The following is a 26,999-nucleotide window of genomic DNA, read 5'->3' on the forward strand; positions in this document are numbered from 1 at the left end:
AGGAGGGGTGCTAAGATACAAATGATCAGAAACCCAGAATTATTTTTGACATTGTCCACCATAGCTCTTCCTACCTCTATGTGATAATGCTGGGTGGGGAGGATACACCACCCCAAATTCAGAATTAAAAAAAACTTTCCTTATGCTGTATGGGCAAATCCTATCTCACTGCACCAAGTAGAGCCACTTAAGGGGGCCTAGTAAGAACACATCATATCTGTTCTTCTTTCCAGAAGAGGATATAGGATAATTACCGTCAAAGAATAAACTTTTTTTACCAGTTGGGAAAAAAGTTCTATTCTTAGCTGTACCTTGATTCCTCCCTGTCCTGTGTGTCTCAATTCAGTCGCCATGCACAGCTGATGATAAGAATGGTAGCTTTCATTCGCTGATGCACATTCTCTTCTTGGACATACACAGAGCTCTTTGTATTCTGTGAAAGGACAGTGATTTGCCAAGGAGTGAAGGAGGTACAAAAAAAGTTTTCACCTGCCTTTTCACAAATATTTAACTAAACTTACCTATCTATTCCAACATAATTACCCGGTTCTCATTCGGTTTTGGGATCTTTTTTTATTTCCATAATGTGTTCTACTTTATGGCAGTGTAATAAAACCAGTAAGCTTACTAATGTCTAAAATGTATTGTACATAAACTCTTGGTAATATCCTGGTCTTTATTTCAGATTTATGAGCAGCACTGAATGCAATCCATTCAATTTAGTGGACTTTTCTAAATATGCACAATTCTAATTTGTTTCTATCAACTTTGTAAAAGATTGAAGTTTCATAATCATGCTCAGTGAATATTTTATGTCTTTGAATTACAAGGATTGTTATTTTTAGAATAGGACACTACATCAAGTCTAAATTGATGACCATGTTGAATGGTAGAAATGAAAATTATTGTAACAGTTAGTATTACTTCACTTTCACTAATTATTCCATATTCATTCTTCTCTCTGCAGCATAGAACAACAGCCAGTAGTACATTTAAGTTTATGGAATATAATGTATTTACAACCTTTCCTTGACAAATGCTATATTATCAACTGTTATCTACAACAGCAACATTTTGATTGTTAATGTAATAAAATATATGTAAAGAGCTTGAAAATCCATAACAGTCAATCAGAATAATTATTTTTATTTATTTAACATCTGGAATCTGAATTTCAATTAGTTACTACAGTTATTATGTATGTAAAGAATTATCTTTGTTCTGGATTATTCAAATAAACCCACACTTGCATTGTAATAGATCAATATTCTAACCTATGTCTTTGGTGATTTTAAACAACTCAAAAGTGCAAAACTTGTCATTTCAAATAAGTAGTAGTTTTGTTTAAAATATGAGAATTTTTATAACAAGACAAAACATAAATTCTACATTCAAGATATTTCATTATCATGATCTACAGTTCCAAAGTTTTTAATAACAATGCCACAAGATAATCAAAGCTACAAAAGTCAATTATGAGTAACATGCTTATTGATTGGGGATGGTGAAGGATGTTATTAACAGTAAGGTCTTGTGAATGAAGCCAAAAGAGAAGTAAATTGACCTAAATTCGCCAACTTTGAGGAAAGAAAAGCAAAATGATGGAGACTGTGCAAACCCATAAACTAAGAGTTAAAAATCTTTTATGCATCTTTTATCCATACTTAGAAAAAGTTAGGGAAATCCGACATACGGACGCCTCCTTAATACAAACGGGGCTTTTCTGCTCACTTGCGTGCAGGAGGGAGGCTTGGAGGGGTGTTTTGCATGACTTGCAGAAGAAATCTTTTGCTAAACACAGCTGAGGTTGTGGGTGATCTTAAGGACTGAGCTCTTCTGCAGTAGCTCTTTAATGACCAAGACCAACTCGTCTATATTCTCCAGTCTGGGAGAGCTTTAAAAAATCAGCCCAATGTATTATTTCTGAAAATAATAATAGATAGATTTTAGATTGAAAAAAAGAATACAAATATACCCACCACATCTAGGGACTGAAAAACTGCAAAAAATTGTGATATGGTGGTTCTTGGGTTTAGTGATCTGTTTAGATAAGTTTGTATTAAAATCAGCCACAAACTTCTGATGACACACAAGAAGTCTTATTCAGTCACACAAACTTTTTCATCCCCATTTTCTATGGTGTTTACCAACCACCATTGGTAGGTTTGACCATTCATGAAAGATGACAGTAGATGTTCATAATTAACCAAGTATGGTTAAGGAATACCCATGGCATCAGTGGGCATTGCTGATAGATATTAAAAACAATTGTTAGAAATATTACTTGGTTGTTGGCACCATGCTGTATTGGTTTTCACCCTTCAGTCCAGACAACAGTTTCCATTAAAATGGAATGTTCAATCGTAATAGAACGTTTGATAAACTTGACGTCTTCAACTTTACAAGAACAAGTCCACTTGAATGTAACTAACGACTACTAGATTGACTAACTTGAGTTTCTTTCATTTTGAATTTACAAAGACTTATTATTATTTTCTGTTTATGTTTATAACCAGCCAGCCTAAGAGAAGAAGCCTTGTCTCGCACCATTTTACTAACAAGTCGTCATTTACCTATCAGAACAAAACTGAGCAATGGAAAACAGTCTGGACAGGGGACGTGAACAAAATGAAGTCAATTAAAACAAAACAAAGCACAAGTGTGACAGGTTCAGCTCGCCTCCCATCAAAACACCCTCATCACTTCTTGTTTCCTTGACAACAGGTGTAATATCCAGAAATGTTTTCATTCTCTCACACTGGATAGCTATTTCTTGTCTACGACAAGCGTGAAATATTAACAAAAATTAGATAATATCTCCCCCGTCTAAGCAAACGAGGCAGCGGTATCAGCGAGGTAAAGTGAGCTATATCCAGTGTTAACCGCTGCCTTGCATAATGGAAAGAAGAGGAATTTCTCTTCTAAGATGCACGCTATATATAGGCTTTGGGTTTATTAAAATAGTTTGCTAAGTCCTAATACATGGCAATAATTTGTTCAAGGTCCAGTAAACAATCTACTGGTGAGAATGTATCCAACACCTAACAGAACATAGAGCACTAAGTAGAGCTTAATGCACGGACTGTTGCCAGCTAATGGAGTTTATTTTATGTCCAATGTTGTTGTGTTACAAGCAGCATCAACTCTTTAGTTAGGGATTAAAGTGGAGGAGAAGGCACATAGGGATCACAGCAAATGTAAGAAAACCCTCATCATTGGTAAATGACATGAAATCCAATTAGCCATGTAACTAAGTTGCCATAATATAAATTCAGCATGGAAAGCTGACCTTTGGGCAAACAGCTAAATATTATGATTAAAAAAAGATATATAGGAGCTGATTCACCTAACAAAACATTTGTTTTGCTGCTTGCCCAGTCCTGACATTTACAGCAATGAAAAGGACCTAATTTGTTTTTTTTGCTGTAGTTAAGTATCACATACAGTTCTTAACCCTACCCCAGTCTGTGAACGGACAGTACAAAAAAAAAAATATTAAAGCAAAGAGCATAATATTATACTAATCTCATTTTCACTTTTACCTATTATTCCTGCCTGGTACTCGAATACATACCTGTCCACTACTCATGCATTTCTAGGGATGAATTCATACTCAAAACCAAGTCCAGAACCACCATAAGAACTCAAACCATAGCAAGAATGTGTTGCATACACAGGGCCCAAATGTCTAAGTAGGAGAGATGCAGGTAACTTTATACCCATGGGCAATCCACTTACACTTACATAAAATATAACTTTGCTAAAATTAGGTTCATAAATTTTTTACTCTATATATTTATAAAGTTATTAAAGGTATATTTATAAAGCAGTGAATTTGACATTCACCAAAACATCCTCTGTTGGAGAATCAGTCACCACCATTGAAAAACCCTTGGATGTGGAAGATTCCCCACCAAGGAATGTTTTGGTGAATGTAAAATTCACAGTTTTGTAATTACGTACCTATTCCAAAGAAAATTACAATAAAGTAAACAATACAATGATATGTTTTTTTAAGAGTATACAAATTATCACGAATGTATCAGTATGTTATTGTCATGGTTTTGTCCTATCCTGTTGTTCCCTTATGCAACAACAACAACAACTTGGGAAGTTGTAAAGTCTCTAATTTTCTTAAATCACAATCTGCAGCTAAGTGATCTGTGAAGATATTCTTGAGCTATTGTCATTTGCTTCTTGAAAGAGCTATACACTATTGTGCTGCAGAAGAAAACCAGTGAACATGGTGGGAAGTTTATTTCTGGCCATTAAGATTTAGCAGTGACAAGGCTCTTAAAAGCATAATGCTAAATCATTTTCACAGAGGGAGCATTAGAGTTACTTACTAAACAGCTACAGATCATTTATTATTGTAAAAGTTTAACTATAAAGCATCAATTGATATCTTTTAAACTTAAAGATGGCACAGGAACTCTTTATAATCCATAAATTACAATTATATACCAGTAATAGATGTAAAATGCATTGATCATGCTGCAGCTGTAACCTTCTCTGTCTGATTTAGGAATAAAAAATGGAATACCAGTAAGTCATTCAATGCTGTCTGCTAGCAGGCTACATTCAGACTTGAAAGAATACAGTTTAGGGCTTACTTACACAAGCAGAACTAGGCAAGAACAAGGAAATGTGTCTTGTAACCTATGGGTGAGATTCAAACCAAAAAAAGGAGGGAGTCCTACCATGTAATATATTAACAGTGATTTTACAAAGCCTACTGTGTACAAAGCAATAAAATACTTGGTTTTCCAAAGGACAGCTGTGAAATCACAAAGTCTAGCTAAAGACTATTCATTAAACTATTTCGTCCACCCAATATTTATTGGTGATGAACACTGGCAGACAAGCAGACCTTCCAAATGCATGAAAATAATGGGAATGATTTTAACAGTGTTATTCAAGAACCTCATTCATCGACATCATTGTGCACTTTTTTTGTTAAGGATTATCAGACAAACGGTCGTTAGTCGTTCGTTTCAACGATAATTTTTGCACGTGTGTACGCAGCCTTAGATTCAGTGGATCTAAAGAAGTTCCTGGATTATTCGGAGTACAGTATAAAGAGTGCCAGATATTTTATTAAAAGTTGATTTATATTTTTATAGAACCGTGTCCAAGGAGGGCCCCTAATTTAAGCATTTTTTCCAACCATTCATTCATCCATCCATCCATCTTTGCAACTGAACCTTAACAACCCTTATAAAGGAGGATGAAGCCTCCAAAATGCATTGGCTAATATTTTTACTCCTGAACTGGAACTGGATTCTTGACTATATTTCTGGTGTTTTCTTCATTCAAACAAATGTACAACTTCCATTTAAATCATCATCCTGTTTACTATCGCATATCTGTAGTATCTGTTGCTGTAGTATATTGAACCATTTTTAACAGACTTTCAAAGAGCCCAGCAGGGTCCTACCTAAATTGTGGGTCCTTACTGGTCTGTATATGTACAGCTGATATTGTTACCTCAAAGATCATGTTACGATTTTGCTAAATTGTCTCACCTTTCATTTAATATGAATAATATTTGCAGTAGTCATCCACATTCTTAAGATTCAATCTCCCTAGTGCATAAATAATATTTTACTGCACACTTGGAAACACAAAAATCTATAAAATTCTGCTTCAGAAAAACATGTTCTGTATTGTAGAAATGTATTTCTAGTTAAAACATGACAAAATAAAAGGTTAATTTAGGGTAAAGAGCTAAATACACCATTGAATTTACACACACAAACATACTGCCTAACATTCCAAAACATTTGTAATTTCGCACAGTTAGTTTTGTGATCCAGGCATTCTTGCTGATAAGTACAGGCCCTAACCTCAATTGAAACAATATATATATATATATATATATATATATATAGTGATGAAATGATGGCGGTAAATTTAATAAAGGAATAAAGGCAGTTCACATAGCTTAAAGAATTATCCCCTTGCAAGTGAATAAGACAAAGCTCTGCTGACTTCAACTATCCATTATGTGCAAGCAAATATATATATTTTTTTTCATACACATAAATGAGAATTCTTTGTAATGTGAATTTTCACAACATTTGCTAAGTCAAGTGAAATTTTCCTTGCCAGGGGATGAATCTTTTGAGTGAACAGCTTTTAGTAAGTCATTACTAATCCCTTCCTATTGCCACTGCGTAAAATTAATTTTAGAAATATCATGCAGAATTTTACAGAACATAAAGGGTGTAGCCGAGGCACCCATAAAGGTGCTGATGTTCAATACTCTGTCCCTCTATTCTTTTCTCCTATCAGTATGTTCCTTGTTAGCACTTGGGTACTGAAGCACAACCACCTTACTCTTTGTGCTGCTTCTCCCTCTTGCAGAGCTCTGTTGTAAGTATTGTAAGAGACTATTTAAAATTCAATGTGAATTCAAAAGTCAAACCCAGAAACTAGTTGTATTTAAAGATATGTTTATTGATGTATAATGAATACTTATCTTTATTTTGGAAATTTTTTAATATACCTGGAGTTCAGGTGTGCACCTAGCTGAATGTTGATGAAAATATATTTATAAAGAAATTTTTATGACAACTGATGCTTTTTTTAACACTTGTTTGTACTAGCTTTTCACATCTATTAACTTCTTGGCTAGATATTTAAATCAACTTTATTTATTAAAAAAAAAATGGTTGGTCCAAGAATTTGTTAAAATGTGTCTTTTTTTCTGCATTGCATTTTAATAGTCCCACATTGTTGCTGCTAATAATTTGAAGAATACATACTGAGAAATTTAGAAAACTGCAGAGGGGCCAAGCTGGAATTTACCTAAAGCCAGTATAAAAGATAAAAAATCTGAACACAGAAACATAAAATACTGACATCAGAAAAATACCAAGGGCTCAATCAAGTCCAGCCCTTTTATCGATTTAGTTTGGGCACCATCAGTGTGTTCAACATACATTCTAGGATGGTGGACGTTAAAGCTGGAGTACTCCCCTTCCCCATGTCAAAGGTAAGGAGAATGATAATTATTGAGATAAGAGATACACATTCCTGCATATTTGCAGCAAAATAAAAGGTAACTCCTTAGCATTGGAGGAGACTACTGAACCCTACTAACTTACATTTAGTAAATTGCCCCCCATCCACTTCTCCCAGATAGGAAGACTTAGTTGGAGTTCTTCTCAAAGTATCTTTGTATTACTATTTAATTCACCATCATCCTACATATTTAATTGCTCAAAAATAAATTAGCTACTGTTAAAAAAAAACACAAAAGGAGCAAATCTTTTCTTTTTATACATGGCTGCAGCATTAAAATAAAAGTGACCTTCAAGTGTTAACACTAATTACTTCTTTATTTAGCAGTGATGCAAAGGATGTGAGTTGTTGAAATATTGGAATTACAGGAGTAGATCATGAATCATAAATAAATGAATGCTTTTTTAGGCTTTCTTGATTGGTGATAGAAGAAACATTTATAAGCCTCTCAGTGCTAAAGCTACGTACACACGTCAGATTTTTATCGCCCGATAATCGGCATCGGCCAATTATCGGGCGAAAATCTGCCGTGTGTACAGTCGGTGTCGTCCATCGTCCGGACGACCGACCTGCCGGATCCACGGACGATGGACGACAGCCGATCCTAATGAAAGGGAAGGGGAGAGCGCGCAGCAGGGTGCCGCTCCGTCGCTCTCCCCCTCCCCTCTCCATAGAGCATGAACGGTGCTGTATGTACAGCACCGTTCATGCATCGTGCACTCCCTTGTCGTTGGAAAGGATCGTGAAAGATCCTTTCCAACGACAAAAATTGGAAGTGTGTACGCAGCTTAACATGTAAGATAGAGTAAAAATAAAGGGAACTCTCAAGCATTTTTTCCTCATATAAAGCAAGTGGTACTGTATGTGTGAATCATGAACAATGTAAGTGAAAGGTAAACAGTAACATAGGCAATATATTTCTCTAGTTGGTATCAAAATATGGATTTTTACCGGAAATCCCATCAGTTTTTCCATCAAAGAGTTTCAGAATAAAGAGAAAACCATGAAGTATTGCTGTGTGTGTACTTAGTAAAACAGTATAGCAAAATATATTCATTCCGAGAAATTGTCTGATATATATGTAGAACTGAAAGTTAGGTTAAGTGGTAAAACCGCTAATGTACAGTGTCATTTACTTCTAAAAAAGAAACCTTGAAATAGATAAAAGTAAAAATATTGTTACCTTAGTGCCATATCCATAAAAGTACATGCTAAATACACGTTTCAAAGCAAACCTATAGGTACTGTTTTGTGTCACTGTGGAAAATAAAAATACCCAAAGGACACACAGGAAGCATACAAATCCATGAGGGTGCGATATCTTGAAGGCGCTTAGGGTGAATTCAATGGAAAAAAACACTATTAGAATATATTAGGAACAGTTTGTCTGTCTTTTCAAGCACTTTTGTGAGCCTTTCAGGTCTGGGACCTTCCAGCAGAATGCAGCATTGTTAAGGTAGAACTTTAACATGTGTGATTCAGGCAGGTGTTTATTGCAGAAAAGGATAGGCGATGATCCTGCATTTACTTTATTTACCCGCTTGTTCCCTGCCCAGCTGCCTGAATTTTGCTGAGCTGTGTATGTGCAACTGAGTATTGCATGCCAGCGAAACCCGGCACTCCTGTCTTCTTTTGCTGGTACCAGGAATAAACTTGTCCTGGCACAGTCAATCTTGATGGCTCAAGATCATTTTCGGGAAGTGAAGATACTGTGGATTTGGAGAGAGTGCAGAGAAGGCCAACTAAACTCATTAAAAGAATGGGGGAGCTCAGCTATAAGGAGAGATTAGCTGAAATCTCCGGATAAGGAAGGGATTCTTCACTGTAAGGTGTGTAAACATGTGGAATTTGCTCCCTTAGGAAGTAGTTTTATAAACTACTATAGATTGCTTTAAGGAAAAGCTGGATGCTTTTCTAGAAGCACAGAATATAACTGGGTATTAAAGTTAATTAAAGATAGCAGAGACCGTTGATCCAGAGAACATCCAATGGTCTCACTGTATCAGAAGGGAATTGTTGGAGCAAATTGTGTTTTTTGGCTTTTCCTTCCTCTTCCTATGTCTATGGGGGTTTTATCTGGGATATGTTTATTTCCCTAGTGGTTGAACTTGATGGACTCATGTCTTTTTTCAACCTACTGTAATTTTGTAAGAAGGAAGATGGAAGCTCCCTGCGATGGAACTGGGATAGGTGAGCAATTAAGGTTTAGTTCTGCTTTATTACTACAGCTTGGTCTAGATCTGGTCTGGTCTGTGATTGGTCAGTAAAGAAACAATGCCATACTGATAAGGTTGTCTATGGCATCCCCTCTCTTGCAAGTATGTTGCACTGCAGCAAAGCCCTTACTAATTTACAATGCTATCTCCAACTAAGACTGCGTCGATACTACATAATGGAATAAATAATGTTTTTCCATCTCCCTGGCTAGTGTATTAACCCATTTCTCATAAAAAGCAAATTGGTCACCTGCCAACTGGTCATCTGGCACTTTCAGTAATGGAGGTCATGCAAAAAGGATTTACCCAACAGACCCTTAGCCTGAGAATAAAAGGTTGCCTCTGCTTAATTCTCTAATTTTCACATATAATTACAGTATAAAATAAAATAGTATACACGCACACAGAAGGGTTTTATCTTAGGTGTACCAAACTATTACCTTATACAGGTATGTTTTCATAAAAATGTAAAACCCTAGATGATAGAGCTAATGTCAACTTAACACATCCATACAAAAGCTACTGAATATGGTCTGGGCATCAAGACATTATTGATCTAGTAACAAAATGGTTTATCCATACAGATTGTATGTAACATGCAGGAAAGTCATTTATTCCTTATTAATCTCAAGCACTCGCCCGGACTATCAGAGTGCTACAGGTAATACTGCATGTAATCCATGTAATCACCTGAGAAAGTTTTAAGATATTTAGATTCCAAACTCTAAAGTCAGCATAGTTGTTAAACATGTTTGCAAAATATGCAATATTTTCCCTTATCAGCAAAGTGCATTGTATGAAGACACAAAACAAAAGAGAGAAGGAGATCTCTAGAAATGAGTGCCACGCTGTTTTGTGCAGAAATGTCAAATCTTTTTTACTCTTTTGTTCAACATGGATGTTCATCTCTCTGACCGTTAATCGCCTTCTTGACAATATAGAAGCAGAATGGTGAGTAATGATAGCAATTTCCAAATGCTCTGAGCACAGATGCTGAATGCAGGCTTATTAAGGAATTTTAAAATACTGAGATTTGTTATAAAAACTGCGGTAAAGTTTAAAGGAAAAAAATATATAATTAGATAAAAAAAAAGAGGACAAATCCTGACGCTTAATAGATTTGATAAATTAGGTAGTTTATAGAGAGTCAAAACAATGATAAAGCTAAAGGAAGTAGTTTACTTTATTTCTTTGCTGTTCAGGCAAATACACTTACACAGGGGAGCAAATGTTTAAAGAGACATTGCTTGACTCTTTAAAGTGCATCTCAGGACTTAATATACTCCCTTAACCTGCTACTCAGCTGGGTAGCGTTACTATCTGCAGAGGAGCAAGTAAGAGCAAAGTTTCATAGGTCAGCATATAAAAGTCAGAGGATTCCCCTTTCAGGAAAACTGAGGTTGATGTACCTGAAATGTACCTGAAAACTGAGGTTGAGTTTGAGGTGTTCCCTTAGAAAAGTGAATCATGGGACTGCAGGGGATACTTCACTTAGCTTAGTGAGCACAGTAAAAATTTACATTGCAAAGAATACCCAATAATGAGCAATAATGAGATGTTTTAAGTCAGTTAGGCTTCATCTGATTTTCTAAGCTAAGTGAAAAATTCCTTAGCAAGGTATCGGGCATTTTGCTATGTGAACAGTCTATATTCGTGTAGTAAAACAAACCCAATGATTCTTTAAAGCTGAACTCCAGGATAACTGAAAATTCCCTAAATACAAGCAGCATGTGTATTCTTATTTGAATCCTGGTTATTCCTTTCAGTGTGAACCATCTCCTCTGCCCAGGAGCTTCCTTGGTCAGGGTGACCGGTCTTGTATCCACTCTCTCCTCTAGTGTTCTGCAGAAAGCCCATGGGGAGTGGACCTGCATGTTACCTTCCACAGATCTGTCCCTGCACACGCAATATGGCACACAATACAATGGTACCACTAGTTGTACAAGAGTATAACCGCGTTTGCAAAATATTTAAATTCAATCTGAATTTTGGGAAAAACAACCTCATACTTTAAAAGTACAGTGGTACCTTGGTATAAGTCCGCTTTGGAATAAGTCCAACTTGGTTTGGACACAAAAACTTTTGCTTGGTATACACCCTTTGTTTGGTATACAACCTTTTTGCTAGAACTTGTATGGGTAAAAATGAGTCAAAACACCACGCGCTCCCCTTATTTACCTCTCTCGAGACAAAGCCACGACTGCCCACGAGCGTCAGTACACCAGTTGCCACCATTCAGTTAACAACCTGCGCTATAACTATCTGTGAATTACATAACATCTCCTCCTCCTCCCTTCTCAGCACCATCCTAGTAGGCACTCGACTCTTCTCAGCAAGGTAAAGTGAGGTTACATTTTCATTTATTTCATCTAATTGCTATTGTATTTATGTACTTTAGTATTAAGTAGTGTTTAAATTTTTTTATACAGCCCCATCAATGTATAATATGCCAATAACAATAGGGTTTTTTTCATGGGAATGGACTAATCGTTTTTTTTTATTTCTATGGGAAAAATTTTTTTGGTATAAGTCCATCTGGAACAGATTAGGGATACCAAGGTACCACTGTATATGGAAACTGTTTTACGGGCCAAAAGATTTGCAACTAGCTATTCTTGTGGTATAGATTCCCCTGACACATTGTATACCTAGGCTGGTGACTTTGTTGCAGTTCAACAAAATGGTTTGGTCACCTTTTCACCCCCATTCAGCTTACTGGATAGTAGATGACCAGAAAAACATTGATGAGGTTATCACTGTGTTCTCTCAATGGTGCTGATTTACTGAATTTGGGCTGTTCGATTGCCAGTTCACTCAGCAAAGTTTATCCAATTGCATACAAGGAAATCTAAAAGAATAAAATCAGAATCCTTGCACATGATTGGGTGGCTGAAACCAGCTGAACTTCACTTTATTTACAAGGCTAGGTAATATAAACCTTGCAAAGGAATCATATACTTTGCTAAATCAACCCTAGTGGGTCACTCTCATGAGCCGTCTATATTGGATGTCTATGGAATAATTTAAATGTAATTTTAATAGGCTAATATTAAAAGCAGTCATATTTGTGTATACTTTTGTTTGTGTATATTAATTTTTATTTTAGTTTACATGTTTGTAATCACTTTATATCCTAGTTTGTTATTTTCCCTTTTGGTACCTTTGTGTTATCTAAAAAACATCAATATTAAATAGATTTAATTCATATGTAAACCTGATAAACCTGGTCATGATTACCCCCTTTAAAGCGAGCTTGTCATCGGAGAAGTATATGGATCTGTCATTGCTATCCTCCTTCTGAAAGCTGAATTCCTGACTGTGGCTGGTATTGAGCACTTTTCATTCACAGACCCAAAAATAGATGCTGTATGAGTGTCAGAAAAGTATGGAAATTCCTTGTCCTTGTATTTGTTTTCAGTCTTTGAAAGGTATGGTCTAAATGTATTTAAGGTTCCCAGGACTGGAGAGGATAGACTATCATGGAAAAATTTGGGGGATCCAGCAAACCTGGATTGAATATGGTCAATGACTGAAAACATTTGCCAATTAAAAGCAAATTATTTTTTAAAAATCCATTCCAGGTTTGCTGGATCACCTAAGTTCTCTCATGATAGTTTATCTCCTTCAGTCTTGAAGAAATAAACCATGCCCAATGTTCAGAATGGAGGTGAGGCTGATGTGGGTTACTGCTTCCTAATGTCCCGGAACAGTGGCTGCCCCTAGGGAATGAATGGGAGCAGTAGTGGGTGGATCAGTGCTCTCTGCTGTTAAACATTCAAACAATGGTGTATGAAAAACTGAAGCAGCGGCTGGAGTGCCACTTACCTAGCAAGGTGCCAATAGTCTGAAGCTGGCTGTAAAGACTTGTTCCCACCACCTGTCCTTACACTGCTTTAAATCCAAAGCATCAGCACCTGAAAGCTTCCATTATTTTCTTATAACAATTTCACTTTAACAGCAACTTGAGTCTTGCCATACTTTTATCAAGTTTTTATATTTTAATATTCACAATTAAAATTAATTTAAGGCCATTTTAAAAAGAGAATATAGTAAATCAATCCACTCACAGCATGCTTAAGAATAACTAGAGGTCTGAAAAATAATTATCTTCTGTTATAAGTAATTAGAATATTTGAAACTGAATCACTTTTACTATGACATTTTTTATTTAAACAAACCTGTGGGAATACCTTTCTTTTCAAAGGGTATTCCATAAACAAAGTCATAAGCAATAATCCTGAAAGCAGAAGGTATGTTCACTTACTGAAAATAGTTACCAATGACAGAGAAGATTGTCCCTTCTGTAGATGTTTTTTTTCACCCGCTGACAGTGCTTTTCTATTGAAACATTAAGCTGTGCATGTAAAACTCAGTGTAGTTTCTGTTCCATTCTGTGAAGCATAAAGGACCACCCAAGCAGTAAGCTCATCTGTATTTTCTTGGTACAGTTTAGGACCCTTAGTAACTGCTTATCTGTAAATACCACAGCCTACCTTGGAATTTTGGTTGATTACTTACATCCCTTATCGCAGTGTTGCCATCTTCTGATGGCTACTTCCAGCAAGATAATCATGTCACAAAGCTTAGATCATCCTAAACTGGCTTCTGGAAGGTGGCAATCAGTTCACTGTACTCAAATGGCCTCCACAGTCCCCAGATCTTAATCCAATGCAGCATCTTTGGGATGTGGTGAAACAAGTTTGCATCATGGATATACTGCCAATAAATCTCAAGCAACTGTGTGATGCTATCGTGAAAGTATGAACCAAAATTTTGCTCCTTCTTGAATCTTAAAGCCTTTGAAGAAATAAGGTTCTGAAGGAGATTCCAACTTAGTAGCTAGCAAGGTATACCTAAAAAAGTGGCCAGTGAGTGTATACCGACCCTCAGCTTCTGTTGTGGTGCTAGGCTTTACCCATTATTCAAATGTCAAAGCATGAAACCTCATTGGCAAGCCAATAGTAAGCTGAAGAAACCTGCATGGTAACCTAAGAACACTTGGCTCAGTGTTCTCAGCCTACAACACAAAGTGCTGGCATTGGTAGGATCTCCAGGTTAGAAATTCTGCAACAGATTCAATAAACATGATTTCCCTAAAAAATTGGATTTTTTTATATATATGTCTAAAGAATGATGCCAAATATGCATTTACACAAATTTTTAAATGTGAGGTGTTATTAAATTTACACATGTAGATCAATCCTGTCCTTGTGGTTTATAAGCTATCACTAGAACAATAATTGTTTGTTTGAAACACTTTCTTTGTGGATAAAAAACAGTCTTAAAATTGATGAGCTCAGTATGAACCACAAATACCTTGGATGATGCTTACGTGGCAGTAAAATCTTTTGATTGAAACATATTTAACAAGATGATAATTTGGAGCCTGGTTTGGGAAGTAATTTTAAGGAAGCATATCACCGGAGAACAATTAGAATTTATGGTCAATTATTTAGTCTTTAGGGAATTTACTGTAACTATTCTAAACAGACTGCATTAAAATCATTTATTAAGTTATATGCACAATGCATTCCTGAAGGTTGAGTAGTTTTAAATCTGCACTAATCTTTCACAGTTTTACAGGCTCTTCTGTACTGAAATTGCTTACTCTGATTTGACTGTGAGGTTCTAGAATGTTATATTTATGATAGGGGATAAGAAAAAAATAAAATAAATAATAATAAAAAAACAGAAAATGTTTGGCTTCCAAAAGCCAAAATATACTAGTAACAGTGCTAACTAGTTTTGTTACAGGCACACAATACCAGCTTTATACTTACAATAAATCAGGATAGAATAAAAATGTCCAAAGTGTAAAAAATGCAAATGCTACATGATAAAGTAATTTTTACTCATTTTAACAGCATAGAGATATTTAAAAAATATTATAAAGTTGTCATTTAGTTATGTTTAATTATTTGTTAGAAAGTATTACAAATAGAAATAATAGAACACCATGCACAAAAGCTTCAGAGGTAAGTATCATTTGAAGGTGGTGAATTAAGAAAAGAATAAAGTAAAAGAAAGTGGGGGTGCATGGGAGAGTAGTTTTAAGGTGTTTAGGATGAAGGAATAGAGGTAAAGACAGTGTTGGTAAGGGAGAGGGGAGATGATCACAAGAGATCACGAGCAGTGACACACAACTATGGATATTGCATTAGAGTTCAGAAGTCTGCAGTTAAATTTTTTTGACATTGATATTTTGTTGTGGTTGACATTGTCACATGGGGGGGGGGGGGGGGGGGGCAATGGCAATACTATGGTTATGCCAAAAACTAAAAGTTTGTATTGACACGGGTGCAGACAGTGGGCAGAGTGTGACACCAACAAAGGTCAACCAACTGTCACCAAATATATTAGTTTCATTTTCCTCAAACTTGTACAAAATTAAAGCTACAACATAACTATATATATATACACACTTCTTCTTGCTGCAGAACCTCCCACTGCCATGCCATCCACAGCTCCACAGATTCTCCACTTTGCAATGCCACCTTTGTGACCTAACAGAGTACAGTACCAAGAGGGGAAGGGATATACCTATATAAAAAAAAGTCTAAAAATTGTACTGAAAAACTTCACAAAAATGATTTGGGAAGAGCTTTAGGTAGTTATAGATTCAGCAGCAAGAGTTCTATGCTGACAGCTTTTGAGGCCGTCTACCCAGTGCTCGGGTGAATGGGAGAAGGGAATATTCAAGATTAATGTTAGAATGGAAAGGATTCAGAGGGGTTTGAAAGATGAAAAGCAGACTCTCTACAGTACATCTGCGTTCTCTAGAGGAGAGGAAATGACAGACGACGGCACTGATAATATTGTTCTCTTCAATGGCAGAACATTTCAAGTAAGGGACACAACCAGAGGTGCTGGAATTAGAAGCACTTGGATTAAATTGGACGTTAACACAGAATACAGCTCTATTCATGTGGCTGCTTTTATTGCACCTTGCAGTCGGATTTAAGATATTTTATCATTTCTTCCCCTAAAGCCTGTTTCATATTTGGCTTCTTTTCTACTAATCTTTCATTTTAATTAGTTATTCCTATGCTTCATGGATTTGTAGGATAGTTAACAGTTGTGTTCCCAAGGCATCTAGGGATACAGAGATTCCGGATGATTTCAAATGATGAATTGATTAGATTTAGGGGATTTTAAAACTTAAAACACTTGCCAAGATTTGCAAATAAAGTGAAATTTAAAATTACAGTATGTAGGTAAAAGGTAGCATATACTGGCAAGCATGACCCCAAATTATCCCCAAACCCCTTTTACCCCTCTAGGACATATCCAAGCATTTATTTTTATTTCCTGACTTTCTCATTCAGCAAATCATAACTTTATTTATTTCTACAAGATCATGAAAAACATGTGCATATATTTACTATACATACACCTTTATGTTTATGTGAGAACTGGAATTGCAATCTCTTTTCATTCTCCACTCCACTGAAAACTGCAGCATAGACTTTGTATTGTTTAGCAAATGTAAACTCTTATAAGGTACAGTATAACAGTGCTCACAGATAAGGATATTTGAATGGTTTTATTGCTTTGCAATGTTTCACCTACAAGTGGGGCTATTGAAGATAACCAAAATTAGGACTTATTTTACTACCCTGTTTCAGACTACAGAAGGAATTCCATACTAGCTACTGCCATATTCCAGCAAAGTGTTAGCTGTTCTATAGACATTACTAACACTTTGTAGTCCTTAAAAATGTCATGCATGTGTGTATGTAGGACAGCTTTCATACTATTTAATAAATCACAACGCTTTCCAGTTAATGGTGGATGTGCAGTATACCAAGGGCATGTAATGGACAACAGATGGTCAGATAGATGGAAACATGACGCTTCCAGGTGCATTGGAAAAACCCATTGTACACCTTTAGACCCAATTACACTTACAAGTTTAAGACCAGGGGAGAAAAAATGAGGACTATCAAAAGCAAACTTAAAAAAAAAAAATCACTCAAACTGTGGCCACTAGTAGGGCTTAAAAACTGACTAATTTGATATCCTCTGCAATGGACCTAACTATGTTTCAGAAGCTGTGGATCAGGAACTGTGCTCCACAATGTGTAAATCTAAAGGACTGTTGATGCTAGGAGAAGCATTGTAGGGAACCTCCTCCTTTGTCCAGCCTCTAGGTCAGTGAGGGAAGTTTTTTCAATAAGTCTACCTGTATTTATTGACCAATATTTAGACCTTAGTTTGGGGCTATGTAACTCAACATAGGAGCTATTTCTTCTGACATTACTTTTCAAATCAGTTTTATACAAGTAATGTATATACTTTTTTTTAAAGTTATGGGCCCGATTCATCAAATCTCTCCAAGAATTGAGTAGATAGACTATCATGGGAGAACCTGTGTGAATCAGCAAACCTGGAATGTCTTTATTAAAACCATCTGCTGTTAGTTGGCAATTGTTTTCACCCCTGAACAAGATCCAATCCAGGTTTGCTGGATCACCAAGGATCTCCCATGATAGTCTATATTTTCCAGTCTTGGAGAGCTTTGATAAATCAGGCCCTATGCCTCTCCATGTAAGCAATAGGTCTGATGCTCAGCTAAGAGTTGGCTGTAATAGGACTGTTTAATACAAACTTTAACATTTGTTTTGTGTCTTCTATGATCAGTTTTACATTGTTGGGGGTGATTTACACTAGAAAACATACATTATCACATAAGGATCGTGAGCTGGTCTGCATTTAGATGTGCACTGTAATGAATTTCAACATATGCTATATTTTGTTGATCTGCACATACCTATACAATGGCCCTAATTTATTAAAGTTCTCCAAGGCTGGAGAGAATACACTTTCAGCAGGGAAACTGGGTGATTCAGCAAACCTGAAATGGATTTGGTCCAGGATTAAAAACATTTGCTAACAAATAGCTAATGACTTTTAGGAAATCCATTCCAGGTTTTCTGAGTTACCCAGCTTCACTGATGAGAGTGTATTCTCTCCAGCCCTGGAGAACTTTATTAAATCAGGGCCATTGTGTCAATATAAACTTACACCATAGTACACACGGCCAGCTATGTTGTTCTTTGGACTTGGCAACACTGATTAAAGCTGCTGGGTCCTTATACTAATACTTATAATTGTACATATAATAATAAATTTATTAGACAGTTTAACTCAGCTTAAAGTTTTTGAAGGCTTGATTTTATTTAGCAAACTGATCAAGTCCCTGCAGGACAGAATTTGTACCGCTACGTTCTTCTAAATTCAATCAAAAGAAAAATGAAGGATGGTATTTACTATTACATTAATCACTCAGTACTAATTATTTTTGTCTGGAATCACAGCTGCAATTTAAATGCAAACTAAGATATTGGTTAATGCAATCGCTTTCATTTCAATATATACATCTGTGAGAATCCTAATATTCTCAGCAACTCATTATCTCATCTCCAAGATGACAGGAATCAGGAGGTTATGGTAAAGTTCAGACTCAAATAATGAGTAAAGAATACATTTGTCTTGAATTTCTCTATGCAATTAGCAGCACAATATTATGGTTCTAATAATGAACACATCTTTTTTCTGATATATAACGTAAGCTGCTTTAGCTTAACTGCCTGCAGTCAGTAAGGTGATGGGTAAAGGATGATTTTTACTCTGAGTCTAATATGATTAAAATGAATGTTTAGCCTGAATGTTGTATCTAGCTGGGGAAACCAATCCGTCATCGTACTCTGTGTTTAAGGTCTGTTCCTTGGGAGTTTCCTGTGTGCTGTACATCAGAGGTCCCAAACTCCTGGTCCGTGGCCCTCTGACAGGTTGGCTGTGAGAGCACAGAGACCAGCAGTGGTCCGCTGGGGGGCGCAGTGGTCAGAGTCGCGGACCACGTCTCCCGTACGGATCACAGGCTCAGGGCGTTGGACAGGTTGTGTTTTTGAGAGAGTGGACGGGTTCTGGCATTATGATGTCCCTCAGGGGGAAGTCTCTTCGGCTTTGGGTGACACAGTAGATTCAGTAGCCCGCAAGCTGCAAAAGGTTGGGGACCACTGCTGTACATGACTTGTTGCGGACCTGGACATTGCTCTGCAGAAGCTCAGTGACTACAGCTAACACCCTGTGGTGTTCTAATGTACTTGCACCCTGCTCCCTACTGCATTTAAATTTTCACCTAAGCTTAATGTGGCCAGAATTGGATTGGCTGCCAATGGTGTTGTTACATTTCTTAGGAAAAAACAACAGATCTTGGGTATGGCATGGACATTACACTACAGAATCCCAGTTGTTAAACTAACATCTACTGGTGAGTGAATTTTGATGTAGCACCAATGCCTACTCTCTCAGCTTGATATATCTGTACATAAAACTCTTCATGTCCTTGATTGGCTCCACAATTCAAAAGAAGGTTTTCTATATGTGCCTGCATTACTGCTTTAATTAAAGGTTTTATTTTAGATTCACATAGATTTCTTTGTGCCTAAACCCCTTGGAGGATATTATTATAATAACTCATGGCTCAAAGCTAATCAGAATGCTATTCAAAATGAATAAACCAAATTGGAACAATACCTGTCTGTCAACAGTTTAAAAATGAACCTATTATAAAACTGCCCAGCTTGGCAGCTGGGTGAAATAGCACCCAGTATGCAATGCCACATGCATCATATATCACTTAGGACTGACCATGTTAAAGAGCATGGTATCAAACTCTAAATCTGGATTGTCTTCTGAGTTTACCAGCCACACTGCAGAGAGAATGAAAAGTGAATTAGAATTTATGGAGAAATAATACGGAACCTTGTTACTGTCTTTCATAAACTCCACGCAACTTTGTCAAGCAAACCAATAACGTTACTCAGTTTCAAATTAACACCATTTATTCGGACATAGTTGTCAGTATAAAAGTTGCATGATTAATGCAATGAACTTATAATTCCTAACATTCTGAACTACAAGAATCAAAATAATCAGTCAACAGCTCAATGTAGAGAAACAATGTTATTGTAACCGTTCATGGGAGGGAGGGATGACAGAATCTGTCAGAAAGCACCCATGTTGATTTATTGTTATTGAATTATTATTGGAGCGTTAAAATAACTTTTAATGGAACTTTTTCATTTTACAGACAGGGAATTACTGGGGAGGGATTATACTAACCTCAGACAAACTTTCTTCACCATTTTTATTTACTAATATTGAATCACAGGAAAAATGTGTATAAAAATTCATTTACAATGATATTGTTAAATTAGCCTATAGTACATAGTCATCTCTTACAGCTTCTTTTCTGTTTAAGGCACAGTCCAATAAGCATCACAGTGACTGGCTGGACCCGGTTACTCATGCCCTGCACTACATTTCCTGCATTGAGACTCTGGTAGATATAGCATCTTAAGTCATTTCCAGCATACAATTAGTTAAAGTCAAACTCACTGATGCTTTTAAATGTAGCCTTGCCATGTAGTCTTCCCTGTACAGATTCAGCTAAGTGCTCCTTTACATACCTTCTCTCCTTGATTTGGAGGGAGTGTTCATCTTTCAGAATCAAGCCCCACCGCCCCTCTTACCTCCTTAGCTGTCCTTTTTTATAGGTGGATACAAATATGCATTAAAACCCTATTATTAAACTATATAAAAAAAAGGTATTTTGCACTAAACAGGACATGATAGGAGTATGTCAGTTGTCTACATACTTTGAGCTAAAATATGTCCCTCTTTCCTATATCCAAAAGTTCGAAAGTTTGTGTTTGACTGGGAAGGTAAGAAATAAGTAATAATAAATAATTTCTTTCTTTCTTGATTCCGTAGACTTCAACCTCTGTGTGTTTGGTGCTCTGAAGCCTCTTTACTTTGCTGCCTGCCGGCTGCAACTTTCTTATGTCAACATGAAAAATACAGAACCAGAGGTTTTACATTGTAAGCACGAACATCAAGGGCTGGCCCACAACCCAGGATGTTATCAAAGGAGTTTACCAAATACTAAGGGAACAAGTATATATTTATTCATTTCCCCTACCTAGCCAAATAAGCATTTCATACATACAGTTTGGGGATTTTCACACTACATAGGTGTTAGGAAATGGGCATCTGTCCGGCAACTCTGTGCTGTGCGCCATCGCAGTATGAAACACTGTTCATTCTGTCAAGCAAGACAGGAAAACTAAGATAGCACCAGCCCCTGCTTCCCTTTAGCCGTGCAGCCTGATGTATTTTTTGCATCTCCAGCACTACTCCAGCACTGTGAGGCTGTGCACAGCTAAAGGGGATATCAGAGGCAATGTGTATGACCTCTGCTTTGTATTCTGGACTTGGCTCTGTTGGAATATTCATGCTGCTTTATCTGTGGGCTCCTGGCTTGCTGCCAGCCCACTTCCAGACACCATCCCTTGAGCAGTAAGTCCTGGTGGGTACGGAGTGGTGGTAGATGGAACCAGTCTCCCTAGGCTGAGCTTACTAAAGGTGAAGACTGTGGTGTTAGATTGGGAGACTGGTGTCTGGTGAGGACTGGTACTGACCAGGGCCTTACAATAAGTGAATTTAAAACCAGCCTAGAGTCAGGCTTTAAAATCATACCATACAACACTCGGTAACAAAAAAAGAAAACAAGCTGTAAGACTTCAATTGGGCTTTAAAGCGTACATTTGCTTTTAATCTGTACATTTCTAGCAGGACCGAGGTAGCACGGCCTGTGACACATTATAAGAGGAACGATACAAGTATCATTTGCACAAGAAGCGGATTATGGATAATAGGGTTAAATGTGTCTTTTCATTTTCTGCTAACAGAGGCTGAGACAGACAGTTGGCTTACTCCTGTGCCAGAAATAAAAGAGCTAAAAATAGCCCTGCCTTATATGCAACACTTGTTTATCAGCACATTATATTCGGTGTAAACAAAAATAAATAAATAACATTCTGACAGCTAACGACTGCCTTGAATTAATTGTGTGTGTTAATGGTCAATGTATTATTCACAAGCAGAGGCAGACTGAAGGTTACCGCTGAATGCAGAGACACAATAAGAATATATGCATTGCTTTATTACAATCATAAAAACTGAAATAGAAAATAAAGCAAGCTGGCATCATAGATATGGTTTACAGATACATTTTAGGCTAATAAATTAATTAGGATCATTTGCTTTGCAGAAAGAGGTTTCTTGTATAATGCAATAGACAAGAAGTAAAACCAGTTTCAAAAGACTCCGGGAGAATTCAAATTATGGCTTTCCGACCCCTCTGAACTATGCCCCTTCGGGTCATTGAGATTCATATATTACTTGAAAAAATTACCCAGATTTAATAAACAAATTGACAAAACACTGTTGAAGGACTGTGCAAATCTTTGCAAAGAATTCACTTCGCAAAAGTTCAATTAGCAAAGAAATGTCAATTTGCAAAAAATACCCCATTACATGTAAGGAACATATAAAGAACAGGATTTCACTTGCACATGACTGTACGATTGAAGTCATCACAACTTCACAACCCACATTCACTAAGTGGAAAATTCTTTGCATGGTGAACAATGCAAACTGGGGACATTGTGTCCCAAAATTTGTACTGGACAATGTATCTATGGCGACCCAAAGTTTGGCAACCCTGGAACATAACTTTGGCTTCCCTTAACTACCTCCACAATGGGTGAAAGCACCAGAAATTTCTAATATCATTGGTTAATACACCACACATGGCTCTCAGCTGGCTCTAATGTTGTCTCAGCAGCCTCTCAGCACATACACCCTGACTGTCTATGTGAGCACATTCTGCATTATATAGTGCAATAAGTGTAAAACCAATCATGCAACAAAACACTTAAAATACCCAGTGGAGATTTAGGTTTTGCATATATATTGTTTTAATAGATACAGTCTCTCTGAGTATTGTCTCTAAGGATAATTCTAGGATTGACCTAGATAAATAATAGATTATCAGTGATAATAGTGCTAAACCACTCTAACCACCAGTGGTCTATTTTTTAAATTAAATTGAGCCTGTGTCATCACTCATTTGAGTTGCTACACAACTTACATCTTCTGGAGTACAACAGAAGGGTAAACAACAATACAACAAGATGATATGACCCTAACTCCAATTGCCAGAAAACTACTAAACATTTCTGCATTACATTCCCAGGTATAGATGTAAGTTTTACATTTATAAAGATATACAAGACCTGAGCAGACATGAATAATATAGAACACCATAGCATACACGATTGTTTTCATCTTCCATCATAACACTAATATTACTGAAGTACAGGTACTATGAACTGCTTTATGTGCTTATTGACAGGTCTGTAGGGTTTTGTGATTCTGTGATGTGATACTTCATTTTCCAAGAAATGTGAAAGAGTCTGCAGTAGGCTTAGTATGTGAGATTTCTCCCATTAATCGAACCTTGTTTAAAACTTTGGGCATCCCTGAAATCAAAAAGTCTAATCACATAAATAAAAATATATTGTATCTTTATTTAGAAAATATAAAAAAAAAATAAAGAATAAGAAACCTTTTGAGCTTCTTTGTGGTATATACAGCCAAGGCAATGATGACATGGCCTCTTGGTACTGAGTGCATTGTGTGTGTGTCTGACAGTTTTAGAGTCTATTGTAAGAATCAAGAACACCTTATCAGATAAAAATCATCACCTGAGAACATAAAACTATATTAAGAGGGAGAAAACAGTGCAAGGAGCCAATCAGTTGTTCTGCAGTTTAAGGAACATGCTGATACAAGTATCATTTGCACAAGAAATTAGGATAGCCGGTATTTGGGCAGACCAGGTTTTTATATCCTTTTCCTTATTTTTGTGACCCCATTGGTTCCCTGAATACATTGAGACTGATTTATTAAAGCTCCCCAAGACTGAAGAAGATAGACTCTAATGGGTGAAACTATGTGATCGGGCAAACCTGGACTGGATTATTTAAAAAATCCTTAGCTTTAAGTTGGCAAATGTTTTCAATCCTGGACTATATTATTTCAGGTTTGCTGGATCACCCATGGTCTCCTATGATAGTCTATCTTCTCCAGAGCTTTCCATTGTGTTCTACCAATATTGGCTTCAAGCTTAAACCTATTTTTTTTTACTTCACAACAGGTGAACTGTATCCAAAACTATCAATGCACACCATAGACTACTGAGTATCTGAAAGTTTAGCCCTAGTCTGCTACCAAGACAAAATATCTGTTTGTGTACAGTGATTAAAATCCTACACTACAGACAAAGCTTCCCTGCTATGCCCAATGGCACCACACCAATTGCTGTGCTGTCCCTCTAGACCCCGGGTATCTGTTCATACTCTGTCCTGGTTTACTACTGCACTGCTGTCATCAAGCCCCAATAAACCCTAGATATGGCTAGCAATCTGCTGCTACCTATTAGAAATTACTGACACTTCTTTAGTAGGTTTTCAAGACATAAAGGTTGCTCGATGACTAGAACTCTAACCTTGCAACACACCAGATTTAAAACTTGGCTAAGACACCGTTTTTCGGGATTTGCTCCCACTTCCCAGACACATACTACTAGATTACCCAGCTCCCCTCCATAATAATACATTAGATTATGTTAGGGACATTAGGCTATGACTGTGGTAGAGACATCAGATTGTGATCTCCACTGGGAGACAGTTAGTGATTCAACTACAGTCTCTGCAAAGAGCTGCATAAATACGAAATATAAATCAAAAAATGTTATATATATATATATATATATATATATATATATATATCCTAGCATAGTTTACAGGAGGACTTAATTGAAACTAATCCACCAACAAATTGACAATATATGCCTGATAAATCAGGCTTTTCATTACTGACTAAATGGCGACATAACAATGATTGATAAAATGGATCTGTTGAACAGGAACCCAAATGTCTGAACATAACAGACCTTCGTACATGCTTTTGTTATACTCCTTGCAATTAGAGATAGAAGAATTGATTGCAAGTGATTTGCCAATAATAGATCAAACACCGCCGTGAGTAATTCATCTAGACTTTAGCCGAAAACAAAAATACTGATAATATTTATTGTATCATGTATTAGTTAAGCAACCAATTAAATTTACACCAAAATAATATATAAAAATAGGAACTTAAATTTAACTGGACAATCATTAGGATAAATATAACAATACATATTGTTTTTTTACTTTTTTCAAGTTTTTTAGAATTTACAATTTACAGTGAACTAATTTTTTTTAACACAAACATTGGTTATTGCATACACATGCACACACACTTGCTAAGTCAAATCTTTGCTTTCAATACAGAATTAATTATTCTAGGTACACATGCACACAGTTTAAAAGAACTCAGCTGGTAGGTTGTCCCATACATCTTGGAGAGCTAACCACAAATCTTCAATGGATGTAGGCTGCTTCAAACCCTTCTGTCTCTTCATGTAATCCTAGACATACTCAATGATGTTAAGATCATGGCTCTATGGGGTCTATACAATCACTTCCAGGACTCCCTGTTCTTTTTTATGATAGTTCATAATGACACTGGCTGTATGTTAGGGGTCATTGTGCTATTGTAGAAAAAATTTGGGGCCAAGCAGATGCCTCCCTGATGGCATTCTACAATGCATACATAGCTTGAGTTTATTAGCATTGAGGACATCATTAATCGTGACCAAATCCATTTACAGGAATGCTAATTTGCATAGAACCTCTGCCGTGCTTCAATATTGCCTACAAACACTTAGTATTGTACCACTCTCCAGCCCTTGGGTGAATACATTGACTTCTGCTACAGCCAAATATTTTAAACATTGACTCATCTGTCCAGTGCACCTTTCAATATTTTTCTGCACTCCAAACAGTTCTTATGCTTTTGTGCATAGTCAAGTTGCCCATCATTGTTTCCATGTCGGAGGATTGGCTTTTTGTGCCAGACAGTAGATGGGTGTACCTTGGTCCATTACTGAGTTGATGGTCCACTTCTAAAGGAAGACACCTTTTTTCATGTTACAACGATTTGATTAGTCATTTATAGTAAAGGCACACCAAACTGGTACAAAACAAACTAAAATGCAATAATTTTATTGAAGAATGTATTTAATTTTTAGTGAAACTGGAGTTGCATTTTAAGGAGGACAAAAATGGTGTAGTAAGTCCAGTAACCATTATTATTGCCAGAGATGTAAAGGGGACTTTTTAAGCACATTATAAAAAAACCCAGCAAATTGTATTTTATTTCATTGTAAAACTATTTTTATATGATACATTACTCACCCAATAACTGCTTCAAAGAACAATCAGTCAATAGTTACGTATAAAAAAAAATCACATTAAAGACCAACAAAAGTCTCATGAAATTAACTTTTAATGTGGTTTGCAGATCAACCGTCCTCTTACTCAGGAATCATAAGGAGACATGTATCCACTATAAGTGGGAAAATGTTACTGTACAACTTCCTCCTCCAATACAATACGTGTGGATAACGCCGGCAGAGAGAACGACGACCTGGAGAGGCAAAACGCAGTCAGAAAATGTCACACATAGAATGTTCAGGTGGGACTCAATACCTAAAATCTATGTCTGTTTTATGTCAGGTAAGTAGATTAAAGATTGCTTTTACAATAGTTTTTATTGAGTTTTCTGAAGTTATAAGATATAAAGATTGAAGATAGAGATTGAAGGTTGTTACAAATAGGAACTTCACTCCTGTGTTCCACGCATTGCAGAACACCCACTCTCCACATTCTGGGATCACTAAAGGACTTACAGACCAATCAAGGCTGTCAAAACTAAGGGAAAATCTCACAGTGTGCCAAA

At 36.5% G+C, this 26,999-nt stretch overlaps 1 protein-coding gene across 1 annotated transcript in view; it reads right to left on the minus strand.

The window, feature by feature from the left end:
• Positions 1 to 26,999, minus strand: part of PITPNM3 (PITPNM family member 3) — a 293,907-nt gene that overhangs the window by 182,289 nt on the left and 84,619 nt on the right. The window lies entirely within an intron of this gene.

This window comes from Pyxicephalus adspersus, chromosome 1, assembly GCF_032062135.1.
Source record: "Pyxicephalus adspersus chromosome 1, UCB_Pads_2.0, whole genome shotgun sequence".
Classification (NCBI taxonomy): Eukaryota; Metazoa; Chordata; class Amphibia; order Anura; family Pyxicephalidae; genus Pyxicephalus; species Pyxicephalus adspersus.